The sequence below is a fragment of the Artemia sp. Qi Xiang Cuo genome, chromosome 5, assembly GCF_049724085.1.
Source record: "Artemia sp. Qi Xiang Cuo chromosome 5, ASM4972408v1, whole genome shotgun sequence".
Taxonomy (NCBI): domain Eukaryota; kingdom Metazoa; phylum Arthropoda; class Branchiopoda; order Anostraca; family Artemiidae; genus Artemia; species Artemia sp. Qi Xiang Cuo.
Genome location: NC_142798.1, coordinates 31,046,155 through 31,060,036, shown reverse-complemented (window position 1 = coordinate 31,060,036; position 13,882 = coordinate 31,046,155). Strand labels below are relative to the sequence as shown.

Genomic DNA, 13,882 nt, shown 5'->3' with positions numbered 1-13,882 from the left:
CATGTCTTGTGCATACTGGTTGTCAAGAGGGGGAAATCCAGAAATAACTGAGGGTATTAAGTTAGAACTTTGAGGGGGTTGGTCAATTAACCAAGGCATGTTGAGGGAGATGTTGAACTACCCAAAAGACATCAGTTGAATGTTACCACTATTGCTAATATTACAACTGTGCAATATCTTTGGTTTAAATTAATGATTTAATGGAAACCCAAGCAAGCACCTACAACAAAAAGCATATATAAACAATCAAGCAATTGTAAGCACTGTACTAATCATATATAAGCAAGCAAGAAATTGCAAGCACAGGCAGTGCACTTAAAAAGCAGGGCGTCAAGCATAGCATGTCAATATTCCTCATCCTCCTTCTTTTGATAACTTCAAAGGTTGAGCCTGGGGGGTTTTGTGATTTGGCCAGAACGCGTGGTGTTGCGTAGCGGCTGTCTTGGTCATTGGGTTAGGTATGGAGGGGATCATGGAGGAGACTCTGCCATGGCAGCATCTGCTATTGGGGTATTAAATCTTTTGGTGGGTGTTGTTGCAGCACAAGGTAGTGTTGGGAACTTTGTGGGACTTGATTGGGCGTTATGTGGATGTTTGATTCCTATTTGAGCTTGAGGAGATGCGTGGGGTTGGTCTCCAGGCATGCTGGGTTCCAGGGATGTTGCTTCAAAATGCGGCTTGGTGGGCATACCTTGGTTTCTTTTTCTGATCTGTTGCCTGTTTCGTCTGTAGATCTTTCCATTCTCTGTTTGAAGAATGTAGGATTGTGGTGCATATTCATACTTTTCCAGGATCAGTGCTTTCTGCCACCTAGCATTGGGGTCGAGCTTTACCCAGACAGTCTGATCCTTGAGCAGTGGTTTTAGGTCATTTGAGTGTCTATTATACGATTCACTTTGTAGTTTCTGTTGTCTTGCTCTGGCTTGTTGGAAAGATGAAGGTGGAATGACCTTGGAATCTAAGTGTTTGGGAAGAACTGGTAAGATGGATCTGAGTTGTCGGCTCATCAGTAAGTGTGCTGGTGAGGCTAGCCCATCGACTGGCATGTTACAGTACTCCAGCATGGCCAAGTATGGATCAGACTGGTGTTCTATGGCTTTGGACATGATCCGTTTTGCTGTATGTACTGATTTTTTGCTAAATCCATTTGACTGTGGATAGTTTGAGCTTGACATTTTCTGGTCAATGCTCCATTTGTCTACGAATTCTCTTAATTCCTTTGACGAAAACTGAGTCCTGTTGTCTGATGTCAGTATTTTTGGGATTCCATGTCTGGCAAAGTGGGCCTTCAGTTTGGTGATCACTTGCTGTGATGTGCTAGTTGTTAACTTATCGACTTCGATGAACCTGCTGTAATAGTCAGCAGTGACTATATACTGAGATCCCATGGATTCGAAAATATCAATTCCGATATGTTTGTATGGATGGGTGGGGATTTCGGATGTTATCATACTCTCTTTGGCTTGGCTTTGTGCCATAGTACCACAAGTATTGCAGCTGCCAATCATGTACTCAATATTTTTTGTAATGTTTGGCCAGAACACTACCATCCTGGCTCGTTCTTTGGTTTTGACCATTCCTAGATGGGAAGCGTGTAGTTGGTTTTAAATGTCATTCTGAAGTGTTTCTGGGATTATAATTCTGTTGCCCTTCAGAATCACACCATCCATGTATGTTAGTTCATCCCTGTGATTCCAAAACTTGAGTATTGCAGTGTTGCATTCATCGCAATAATCTGGCCATCCCTCAGCAATGGTCTTGACCAACACTTGTAGGTTTGGGTCTATCCTTGTTTGCTCTATGATTTGTTTGATCATGTTGTTGTGAATCAGGACAGATTTGAGAAAACTTAGAACTCAGGGTCATGCTGTGTGTCTGGATCTGTTTCAGGCAAGTGTAATCTGGAAAGGGCATCTGCAACCGGAATCTCAGAGCCAGGGCGATATATGACTTGTATATCGTACTTCTGAACTTCAATCATCATTCTTTGAAGTTGCTGTGGAGCCTTGGATATGGGCTTCTTAAGTATGGACTCAAGAGGCTGGTGGTCGGTGGTTATGGTGGCTGTCCTTCCATATATATATTGGCGAAAGTATTTGCAAGCATATGTTACGGCTAGCATTCATTTCTCAATCTGTGAATACTGTTTTTCTGCTCCACTGAGGGAGCAGGATCCAAAGGCAACTGTTTTGCTGTTGATGACTAGTTGGGCTTCTAACCCATGTTGAGAGGCATCTACTATGACTTCCACATGTCTGCTCTTATGGTCAAAGTATGAGAGGTTCTTGCAGATTGAGGCTTGGATTTGCTTCCTTGCATTACCATGTTGGGTTTTCCAGTTGTAAGTCTTGGATTTAGACAGTTCACGCAGAGGGTGGTTTAAAGTCGAGAGGTTTGGGATGTATCTTGCTAAATAGTTGTACATACCAAGGAGCACCTGTAGCTGTTCGTGTGATTCTGGTGCTGGCATGTTCGCAATTGCATTCGTCTTCTCTGGATCTGCTTTGATCCCTTCAGTGGTCAGCAAGTGCCCAAAGCATGGAATTCTTACAGCATTAAAAATACATTTATCTCGGTTGAACCTTACTCCCTTTTCTCTGGCTCGTTGTAATACCAGCCTCAACTTGGCGTCATGATCTTCTGTATTTGCTGCAGTTCCAACAATATCATCTATTATGAGTACAATATTGAGTCCCTCAAAGATTTCCTCCATCTTTTGTTGGAACTCGTCCTGTGCCGACTTGACTCCAAATGGATATTGCTTACAGCGATATCTGCCAAACGTAGTGCTAAAGGGGGTTAGTAGAGATGATTCCTCATCTAGCTGCATGGACCAGTATTCATGTCTTGCATCCAATTTGAAAAATGTCTTAATTCCTGAACATTTTGCTGCAACATCATCAAATGATGGTATTGGGTGGTAAGGACGATGCGCCCATTTGTTTAGATCAGTAGAATATAAACAAATCCTGAGAGATCCATTTGGTTTTTGACGACTACCATTGAGTTCACCCATTCAGTTGGTGTAGTCGTCTTCTCAATGATGCCCTTGAGTTCAAGGCGATCAAGTTCTTCCTTTAGTTTTTCTTGCAGGGCAAATAGGACTCTTTTTGGACTGTCGGTACAGCTCCTTTTTTCAAGTGGATTTTACACTTTCGTGGGAGTTTTCCTACCCCTTCAGAAACATCTCCATATTTGTCAAGTATTTTGGCTGTTTTGGGTTTTACTGTGGGTTCAGGTTCGTTATGTACATTGAGAATGAATTTGATCAAGTTCATATTCTGACTTGTCTCTCTGCTAAGGATTGGCTTTTGATCAGTGTTGACCATATGAAACTGGTGAACCTGTTTCTCGCATTGTTTGTAGCAGATGCATAGCTCTACAAGCCCCAAAACCTGTAATCTTTCTCCAGAGTAGCTTGTGAGAATGTCTTTTGTTGGTTGTAAACAAGGTTTAGGTACCATGATATTATAGTCACTGACTGGAAGAACGTTTGCTTCTGCGCCTGTGTCTATCTTGGAGACTATGTCTAGTTTCTTATCAACAATTCTTATTACAACATCTGGCCCATCTGTATGTTTCAGTAACCTGTAGTTAACAGTGTTCATCACGAACTCATTTGCATTTGTGTCTGCCTCTTGTTGGCTTATTTCTTTCAAAACTTTGCTTTTACATATTTTGGCGAAGTGCTTCAGTTTTTTGCATTTTTAACGTTTTTTGCTCCTGGCTGGGCATTTGTGGTTCTTGGTATAAGGTGCACCATAGAAACAGCATTCCTTGTTGTTGTACTCTTTCTTCAGGGCATCTATATCTTGTTTCATCACAGGCACTGCAGCCTTATTAGCAGCTGTCATTTGCGCTTGGGTTTTTCTGTACAGATTCAATGGTGCAACAAGTCTCTTGCTCTGGCAAGGGTTAATGTCCCTCCTTTATTTAGCAATTTCCCTCTAATCCTGTCACTCTTAACTCCAAAGACAAGGCGTTCTCTTGTTAGGTCATCTCTACTAGTATCAAAGTCACAGTCATTAGCAATTAACTTGAGATCGGTCACATATTGTTTGATATTTTCATTACCCTGGTCTCGCTTGTGGAAAGCAAATCTTGTCACTATAGTGTTTGGTATGGGTTCAACATGAGCTCCAAATTTATTAAGGTAAGTTTGAACCCTGTTTGTTTCAGCATTGGTTAGAGTCCATGTGCTGAAAATGTCTCTTCCTTTATCACCTACCCATATCAATAAATATGAGCACTGGACAGCCTAGGATTTGCCTTCCAATGGTCCAGAAGACATTAATTCACAGTGTTGTCTGAACCTTTTCCAGGCCGATTTAAGGTTTACTGATGACCAGTCCAAAGATGGATGTGGTTTACTATCCGTGTTTACTGTTTTACTTCTGACACCATGCAAAATCTTTGATTTAGATTAATGGTGTAATGGAAACCCAAGCAAGCACCTACAACAAAAAGCATATATAAACAATCAAGCAATTGTAAGCACAGTACTAATCATATATAAGCAAGCAAGAAATTACAAGCACAGGCAGTGCACTTAATAAGATAAGATAGATAAGATATTTATTTCAAAAAGATCACTATCACAAGCCCACAAAGGGCCGAATTTCGACTTCGGAGTCGACAATATAAATGGTTGAACTAGAACTCTCAAAAATGAAACAACAACAACGAAATAGAAAAATCATAATGAACAACCATGTAACAGTCAATAATTAAAATTGTAAAAAGTCAATTAAAAAGTTAAAAAGATAAAAACTGGTCAAACTAAACTTACACAAATACGAATCGGAAAAATAATTAGAACGGACATAAAAAAAGGAAGGGGGGGGCAATAAGCGAATATACACAGAAAAAAAAGAGCGAGACATAAATGCATATAAATTAAAAGGGACACTAAGAAAGTGTCAATAATACAACTACAGTAAGTCAATAAAAGAGTTAAAAAATAAAAACTGGTCAAGAAGGGGGGGGGGGGGACAAGAAAGAGGGAAAAAAAGAAACTATTGGGACATTTTATTCATTTTTCCTGTAATAAAGGGGACAAAAGTTCTTTCGTATCACAAAGTACCGCAGTGAATGGGGGACAAAACAGGGATGGGATCAGAAACAGCTCGAGGCGGCCGTAATCTGGATGGGGAGTGACGTTTGGGGAAAATACTTGCCGTCCGAGGGTTTGTTATGGCATTTTTTGCAAAATGGAGGCAATTATTTCTTCGTCTCTCGATGGTCTCTAGGTTTGAAATATTGAAGAAATGCAAATATGGTATCATGCCCTCTTTAAAAATAATTCTTAGAGCTCTCTTTTGGTCATTTTCAATTTTTTGTGTTGCTTCATTAGAGAGGCCAGGGTGCCACACAGGACAAGCATACTCTAATATGGGACGCACAAAAGAAATGTATACTTGTAGTAAATGTGATTGGGGGCAAATAATTTATTTAAAAGTTTAAGGAGGGAAAGCGAGGAGTTTGCTTGTCGTAAGATATTATTTATATGGGCATTCCATTTCAAATTAGAAGAAATTGTAACACCAAGGAGTTTAAGAGATGTGACAGAGGTTTCAGGAGGAATAGGAGCAAGAAAAAGGGGAGGAGATTTCAGGAAACTTACTGAAACTGTTGCGGATTTAGAAGGTTTAACTGTCATGTCAAGGGAAGAGGCCTCACAGGCAATATCTTGGAGTATTCCCATTGGGTTGCTAAAGATGTTTTTATGACATATCTCTAAAACTGTCAAGTCATCGACAAATTTCCACCTATTGTCATAAAGGGTTGAAAGGCTGTTAATCGTAAGAGAAAAAAGGAGAGGGCCTAGAATAGTCCCCTGAGCAATGCCATTATATATGGGGAGATGATCTGAGAAACAATTTAGATATTTAACTGCTTGAGATCTATTAGAGAGAAAAGAGGCAACGAGCTTAACAAGGAAAGTTTCAATGTGTAATTCATTTATAAGTTTATCTATTATTAAATTGTGGTTAATCAAATCGAAAGCTTTTTGAAGAACAATAGAAATTGGATTAAGCCAAGTGTTAGGTTTTTCAAGTAATTTACCCATGGTATCAACAAGATGGATCAGGTACTGAGAGGTTGACGTGGATTTAAGATTACCAAACTGTCTAAGATCAATAATAATAAGCAGGGCGTCAAGCATATTATGTCAATATTCTTCAAACTGCTATGTCTACTACCTGTAAAGATGTTAAGGGTATTAAGTTGAAACTTCTAGGGGGGGGGGGGTTGAAGTAAATCAAAACACACTGCTTGCACACAGGCTGCCAGAAGGATGTATAAGAAATTTCTTTGGGATAACTCAGAGTATGGAGTTAAAACTTTCAGTGTATATTGAGAGGAATATTGAAATAACCAAAAGGCACTCTGTGCATGCTACTACTACTATCACTATGACTACTTTTACTAAGGTTAAGGGCAGGAAGTTGAAACCTTCGTGGAGGTCTTCCTTGTAGGTCTTCAACAGGGTGTATTGGAGTTATTACAAAAACAGATTAAAGTATTAAGTTGAAAATATCAGGGTATGATGTGAATACCCTTACTGCTTACTGTTAATGTTGCCACTGTTATCATTAATACTACTCTTATTGTTTCTACTATTACTTCTGCTCAGGAGCTAATCTCCAGCATTTTTATTGGGGGGGGGGCAAGAAGGGTCCATATCTGGATAGTCAAGGGGCATGGGATGTATGATATTTTTTTCTCCGCATTATTGGAGGGGCGAAGCTGCCCCCCTTGCCACCCATCAAATGACGCCCCTGCTTCTGCTAGGGTATAGATTAACCCTAGACACTACTAGATGATGATACTTATTTTTACAATCAATAATAGCGTTCTTATATACTCTGATTTCTTGTATCTGTCCTGCCAGTCTTCTGTATACAATAATGTAATCAATAAGGGGTGGCCGTCTTACAATCATATGAGTACCATGTTAATTTATGGGCCATTTTATGTCCAAATACTGTATAGGTTATAACTATATTGTTATACTTACAAAATTGCAGCTGTCTATAATACTGTTAGTCATTTGTGAGATATTGTAGAGATGCCCGTTTGACAATTTGGTTGCACGTAATGTTTTATGATATAGTTTACTACCTTTATCAACAATTTTGTGAAATTTTCAACTTAATACCCTTTGTCGCCTCCGAGATATTGCACCAGCATACACACAGTGCCTTTGATTCAGTTTTAAAGCAACATTAGTTTTAAAGCATAATGGGTAAATTGCATAACTGTGGGGGAATTGACTTACCCAATATCTCTAGAGGTGTATTTACTGGACCATTCAGCTATGTTGATCAAAATAACTGTCTCAAAATTTTGATTGGCAGGGTTTGGAAAATTATGGGCTAAAGAGGAGGGCTGCTTGCCCTCGAATCACTTTTGGCTCTTAAAAAGGGCACTGCAGTCTTTTCATTTGATTAAAATTCCCCCTAAACGTTCCCTAGAAGTTTTGCCTTAGTGTCATTAGCTACTATGAGTTTTAGTGATTAATTTGACAGTTAAATATGCCTCATACCTTTTTATACAGGTTTAGACATCGATACATACACACATTGTGCAGATTATTTCCTTTGTGAACGAAATATACGCAGTAAACAATGTGTCAAAAAGTAAAAGGGGACGCGGTCTACCAGGGGATGCGCCGAAGGAGGTACTTGTCTAGAATCTGGGTACACACGCGAGAAGTGAAGTTTTGTTAATGCTAATGAAATACTACAAAATAGGATGAAAATATAATAGTTTAGAAACAAATTTGGGCTATATATATGCACATTAGGGGGGTTGGGGGTAAAGAATAGCATATGTTAAATACGTAACCTAATCTAACCTAACCTAAGCTACCTTTTACTCCCCCTAAACCCTAAAAACTAAAGTTTAAATCTTTGTCACGGAGTGAGTAACATCTCACAAATCTGTTTTTCAATAGCGGCTTTGAGATTTCAATGCGGTCTTTCTTTCCTGTGTACCCAGATTCTAGACAAGTATCCCGAAAAGAATAGTCCGCTTACCCCAAAAAAGCGTCTAGGGCCGGCCCTGCATATATCTAATTTAACCCTAATAATAAAAAAAGAGAAATTACACAAAGATTTCCTTCCATATTACTTGATAGGTTTTCGGGTATTTACCTAAATGTTTTGTTCGCAGAAAAATCTCGCTAGATCAATTTGTGGCTTAAAATTTGACTTTTTTTTTAATCCTTGTAATTACTGCAAATTCTTGACCAGCCCGAAACCAACGCTTCTTTTCGCTGCCCTCTCCCCCAAAGACAGGTGATTGAGAAAATAATTGAGAGATCCAACAGCTATGCTTCCGGGAATGACGTGACCCTCTACAGCCCTTGGAGCAAGAGTTGTAAGTTATGTAAGTTGCACGTTGTTTACATATTGGTTTTGTTACTGGGAGAGGGAGAATGTTTCATTGTGGGCCACCAAAAAGGCCAATGGTATTAAGAAGATACTTTCGGGGAATGCTGACGGTATGTTGAACTAAATCAAAACACAATGTACATGCAGGTTGTCAAAAGGGTGCATCGTAAGTAGCCATGGTAGGAGTAAGAGTTGTTGTTATAAGAGTTTTTGTGGCAAGTGGAGTAGCGATAACGGCTGCAATAGCTTCGGTACGAGTTATTACCACGACTAGGAATAAATGTGACGGGAATCAGGACTAGTAATTGTGGTAGAGGTAACAGCACTAGCAGTCATGGTAGACTACCATTTGGGACAGGTTTTCTTATGTAAGTTCGTTTTGTGGATAACGCCAGTCTTGGTAAGAGTTCAATAATTAAGTTCAGCGTAAAAACTTCAACAGACTGCTTCTAAGTATATTTCCCAAAAAAATTACTTTAAAAGGTTGATTTGGATTCTTAGAATGTTGGAAGGATCCTCAGCTGTTCTTATGTAATTAATTATCTGTTTAACATGCTGCTAAGTACCTGGTGAAGGTTTTGTCTCGAATATATGATCATTAGTTGCCCAATCTGGCACATGATTGACATTTTATATGAGGATTAGACAAAAACCGACTTGAAATAGTTTGCTATTGAAAACTGCTACCAGTTTTTTTCGACCTTATATATATATATATATATATATATATATATATATATATATATATATATATATATATATATATATATATATATATATATATATATATATATATATATATATATATATATATATATATATATATATATATATATATATATATATATATATATATATATATATATATATATATATATATATATATATATATATATATATATATATATATATATATATATATATATATATATATATATAATATTTTTATCGTTAGCCTATTATTGAGCCTCCATACGAAAAAAAGTCCTGCGCATGTAAGCTGCGTTCCTTGTCTGGCAAATACATTCTACAGAAGTGTTTATAATATAATTAATTAAAAATTTTTGACCGGGGCGGGAGTCGGGCTTATCTAATCTTTGAACTACTTTAAAAACCCTTGCATAAAAACCTTAAATGTCCTTAGGGCATAACATAAAACACTTGTCCCCCAGCTCTGGGAGGTTGTGATGACCCTGGATTTTGTTATCTGATCTTTTGACTTATTTTAACAAAATGGCTATCTCAAAATTTGATCTGATGAATTTGGGGTAAAGAGAGGGGGGGGGGGGCTAGTTGCCCTCCGGTTCCTTTTGACTCTTAAAAAGGGAACTAGAGCTTTCAATTTCGAACAGAATGAGCACCCTCCGAATTTTGTTCGACCATTCCTTCCATAACAACCTTGTATGACCCGGGGCATAATTTACAGCCCTTGCCCCCGGGTTCTGAGGGGTTGCGTAAACCCCGGAGTGCTTGTTTTATGATCATCGGTGTATTTTGGACAAAATGAACATCTCGAACATGCGATCGGACGTATTTGGAAAAAAGAGGGTTGGGGGGGGGGGTAGTTGATATCGGATATCTTTTGACTCTCAGAAAGAGAACTAGAGCTCTCAATTTCCAGTCATTTGAATCCCCTCCGAAGTTTAGAAATCATAACTAAACTATTGCGCTGTGACCTCTTTGCGCTTACGTAATTATTTCATATTTAAAGAGTCTAAATCAAACTATAGAGTGTAGGATTAAACAATTTTGTTACAGTTAAATCATAGGCAGCGTTACATAGCGCAGCCTAAGTAAAGAACGATGTTGGCACAATGTATTTTTTTTTTTTTTTGGTTGGTTGGTTGGTCTTAGACCAGGGTACTTCGTATTTAAAGAGTTGTAGAAACTTCGAAAAGGGCTCATTCGATTGGAAATTGGAATGGCTTGTGCCCTTTTTAATAGTCGATAGTGATTGGAAGGCAACTAACACCCTTCCACGCCCACCATATCGCCAAACACATCCCATCAAACTTTTGAGACAGCTATTTTGTTCAACGTAGTTGAAACATCAATAAAATATGTCTTTGAGGAGGACACTCCCCCCAAAGTCCTCAGGGCAAGGGTTCTAATTTATTCCCTGGGGGACTATAAGGTTTTTATTCAAAGCGTTGTCGTAGATACTTCCAAAAAGGGCTCATTTAATTGGAAATTCAGAGGGCTAGTGGCCTTTTTAATAGTCGAAAGTGATTGGAGGGCAACTAACCCCCCTCTCATGCCCACCATTTCCCAAAACACATCCAATAAAAATTTTATATAGCCATTTTGTTCAACGGAGTTGAAAGTTCTGGAAATAAGGTCATTGAGGATGACAAACCCCCCAGAGCCCTCAGTTATGCCCTGGGGGCATATAAGGTTTTTTATAGAAAGCGTTGTCGTAAAAACACCAAAAAGGGCTCATTTAATTGGAAATTGAAATGGCTAGTGCCCTTATTAATAGTTGAAAGTGATTGGAGGGCAACTAACCCCCCTCTCACGCCCACCATTTCCCCATGCTCATTTCCCCCCACGCAATCAAAATTTCGAGATATCCATTTTGTTCAAAGCAGTTGAAAGTTTTGGAAATTAGGTCTTTGAGGATGATAATCCCCTCAGAGCCTTCAGGGCAAGGGGTGTAAGCTATACTCTAGGGCATATAGGGTTTTTTATAGAAAGCGTTGTCGTAGAAACTTCAAAAGGGCTCAATTAATTGGAAATTGAAAGGGCTACTACCCTTTTTAATAGTCGAAAGTGATTGGAGGGTAGCTAACCCCCTCTCACGCCCACCGTTTTCCTAAACACATCCAACCATAATTTTGAGACAACCATTTTGTTCAACGTAGTTGAAAGTTCTGGAAATTATATTTTTGAGGATGATACCCCCCCACACCCCTCAGAGCAAGGGTTGTAAGCTATACCCTTGGGGCATACAAGGTTTTTATAGAAAGCGTTGTCCTAGAAATTTCAAAAAGGACTCATTCTATTGGAAATTGAAAGGGCTAGTGCCCTTTTTGACAGTAGAAAGTGATTAGAGGGCAACTAACCCCCCTCCCATGCCCATTATTTCCCCAAACACATCCAATCAAACTTTTGTGATAGCCATATTTTTCAACGTATTTGGGAGTTGACGAAATTAGGTCTTTAAGGATGACACCCCCCCCCCCCCCACACACACACAAAACCCTCAGGGTAAGGTTGTAAATTATGCCCTGAGGGCATATAAAGTATTTACAGAAAGCGGTGTTGTAAAAACTTAAAAAAGGGCTCATAAATAGGAAATTTTAAATAGTCGAAAGTGATTGAAGGGCAACAACCCCCCCCCCCTTCTCACGCCCACCATTTCCCCAAACACATCGAATATTTTTTTTTAAGATAACCATTTTGTTCAACGTAGTTTAAAGTTCTGGAAATTAGGTCTTTGAGGATGACAACCTCCCCCCCTCCCCACAACTCTCAGGGTAAGGGTTGTTAGTTATGCCCTGGGGATATATGAGATTTTTATAGAAAGTGTTGTTTTAGAAACTTCAAAAAGAGCTCATTTGATTGGAAATTGAAAGAGCTAGTGCCCTTTTTAATAGTCGAAAGAGGTTGGGGGACAACTAACCCCCTCTCACGCCCACCATTTTCCCGAACACATTCAATCGAAATTTTTAGATAGCCATTTTGTTCAACAAGTTTGAAAGGTCCAGAAATTATGTTTTTGAGGATGACACCCCCCCCCCCCACAGCCCCCAGGGCAAAGGTTGTAAGCTATGCCCTGGGAGCATATAAGGTTTTTACAGAAAGCAATGTTGTAGGAACTTCAAAGAGGCCTCATTCAATTGGGAATTGAGATGGCTAGTATCCTTATTAATAGTCAAAAGCGATTGGAGGGCGAATGCCCCCCCACACTCATCATTTCCCCAAACACTTCCGATCAACATTTTGATACAACCATTTTGTTGAACGTAGTTGAAGGGTCCAGAACTTACGTTTTTGCGCATGACACCCCCCCCCCCCAAAGCCCTCAGGGCTAAGGTTGTAAGTTATGCCCTGGGGGCATATAGGCATGTCTGCAATCTTTAGAAATCCGACGATAATGGGAATTAAAAACCTAAAAATGCATAAATGAATATTTCATACAAAAATTTTACCAGTATTAGAATATGGAGCGGAGATTTGGGGCGGAGAAGCGGCACAGAAGTTGGAGCTCCCTCCAGCTCCAGTATTATAAAAGGCTGTTTGGATTACATCAGACAACTCATTCACAGGTTCAGAAAGGTGATATGGGCCTGTTTTCGTTAAAACTACGTAGGTCTATTTTGATGCTTAGATTTTGGTTGAAGATCATTAGGTGTAATGAAGACAGACTAGTAAGTGCTGCTTATTATCAGATGTTGAGCTAAGTTTGGGAGGAAAGTTTGGGAATGGCTTACTTATGGAATGACGGTCTTGGTTCCCCTGATCTACTAACAAATTTAGTAAGCCAGGTACGATTTATCTTAGAGGGTCAAGAAATTCAGTATTGGCAAGGGCTGGTTTTAAATTCTGCTACATTGAATCATTAAAATCAGGTTAAACCTAGTTTTGGAGAGGAAATTTATTTTAAATTCTATTTACCGGCTATGATTTTATGTCGATGGATTCAGCTTAGGGCGAATTGCCTTCCAATCCAGAGCAGACAAATGGTGTTCGACAGGGGGATAGTACATCCTGACGGTCGGTATGTGTGTCCTCTTTGTAGCGATGAGGACGAAGATTTTGACCATTTTCTCTGAAAGTGCCCGGTGCTCTCTGATTTAAGGGAAAATTACTTACATGGGATTGTTTTGCTGCTTCCTAAAATATTACAAAGTAATGATCCAACCACAATATTTCGTATAGGTGGGTACATAGAGAAGGGATTAGAAAGAAGGAAATGTTTTTACAATTAATTATTATTAATTATATGGAATTAAAGTTATTTTTTTTAGTATTTTACCAGAAGGTATTTTTCGCTATGTATCATGTTAATGTGTGTTTAGTAATTTGCTCTGTTGTAATTTTTCTATTTTTCATCATTTTTGTGTGTATATGGCTCTTGGGCTTTTGAAATACACGATCTATCTATCCATCTATAAGGCTTTTATAGAATGTATTGTCGCAGAAACTTCAAAAAGGGCACATTCAATTGGGAATTGAGATGGCTAGTGCCCTTATTAATAGTCGAAAGCAATCGGACGGTGAATGCCACCCCCCACGCCCATCAATTTCCCAAACACTTCTGATCAACATTTTGATGTAGGCAATTTGTTAAGCCTTCAGCGTAGTTGAAGGGTCCGGCAATTATATTTTGAGTATGACACCTCCCCCCCCCCTCCATAGCCCTCAGTGTTAGGATTGTAAGTTATGCCCTGGGGGCACATAATGTTTTTTATAGAAAGCGATATCGTAAGTAGGGAGCCAGGTATGTTTGTAGTATTCTAATGCTTGTTTCATTTATTTTG

General features: G+C 39.0%; 1 protein-coding gene across 1 annotated transcript in view; it reads left to right on the top strand.

Annotated features, from left to right (window-relative positions):
• The window catches only part of LOC148952031 (transmembrane protein 272-like), a 65,416-nt gene that overhangs the window by 8,031 nt on the left and 43,503 nt on the right, over window positions 1–13,882 (top strand). The gene's annotated exons all lie outside the window — the stretch shown is intronic.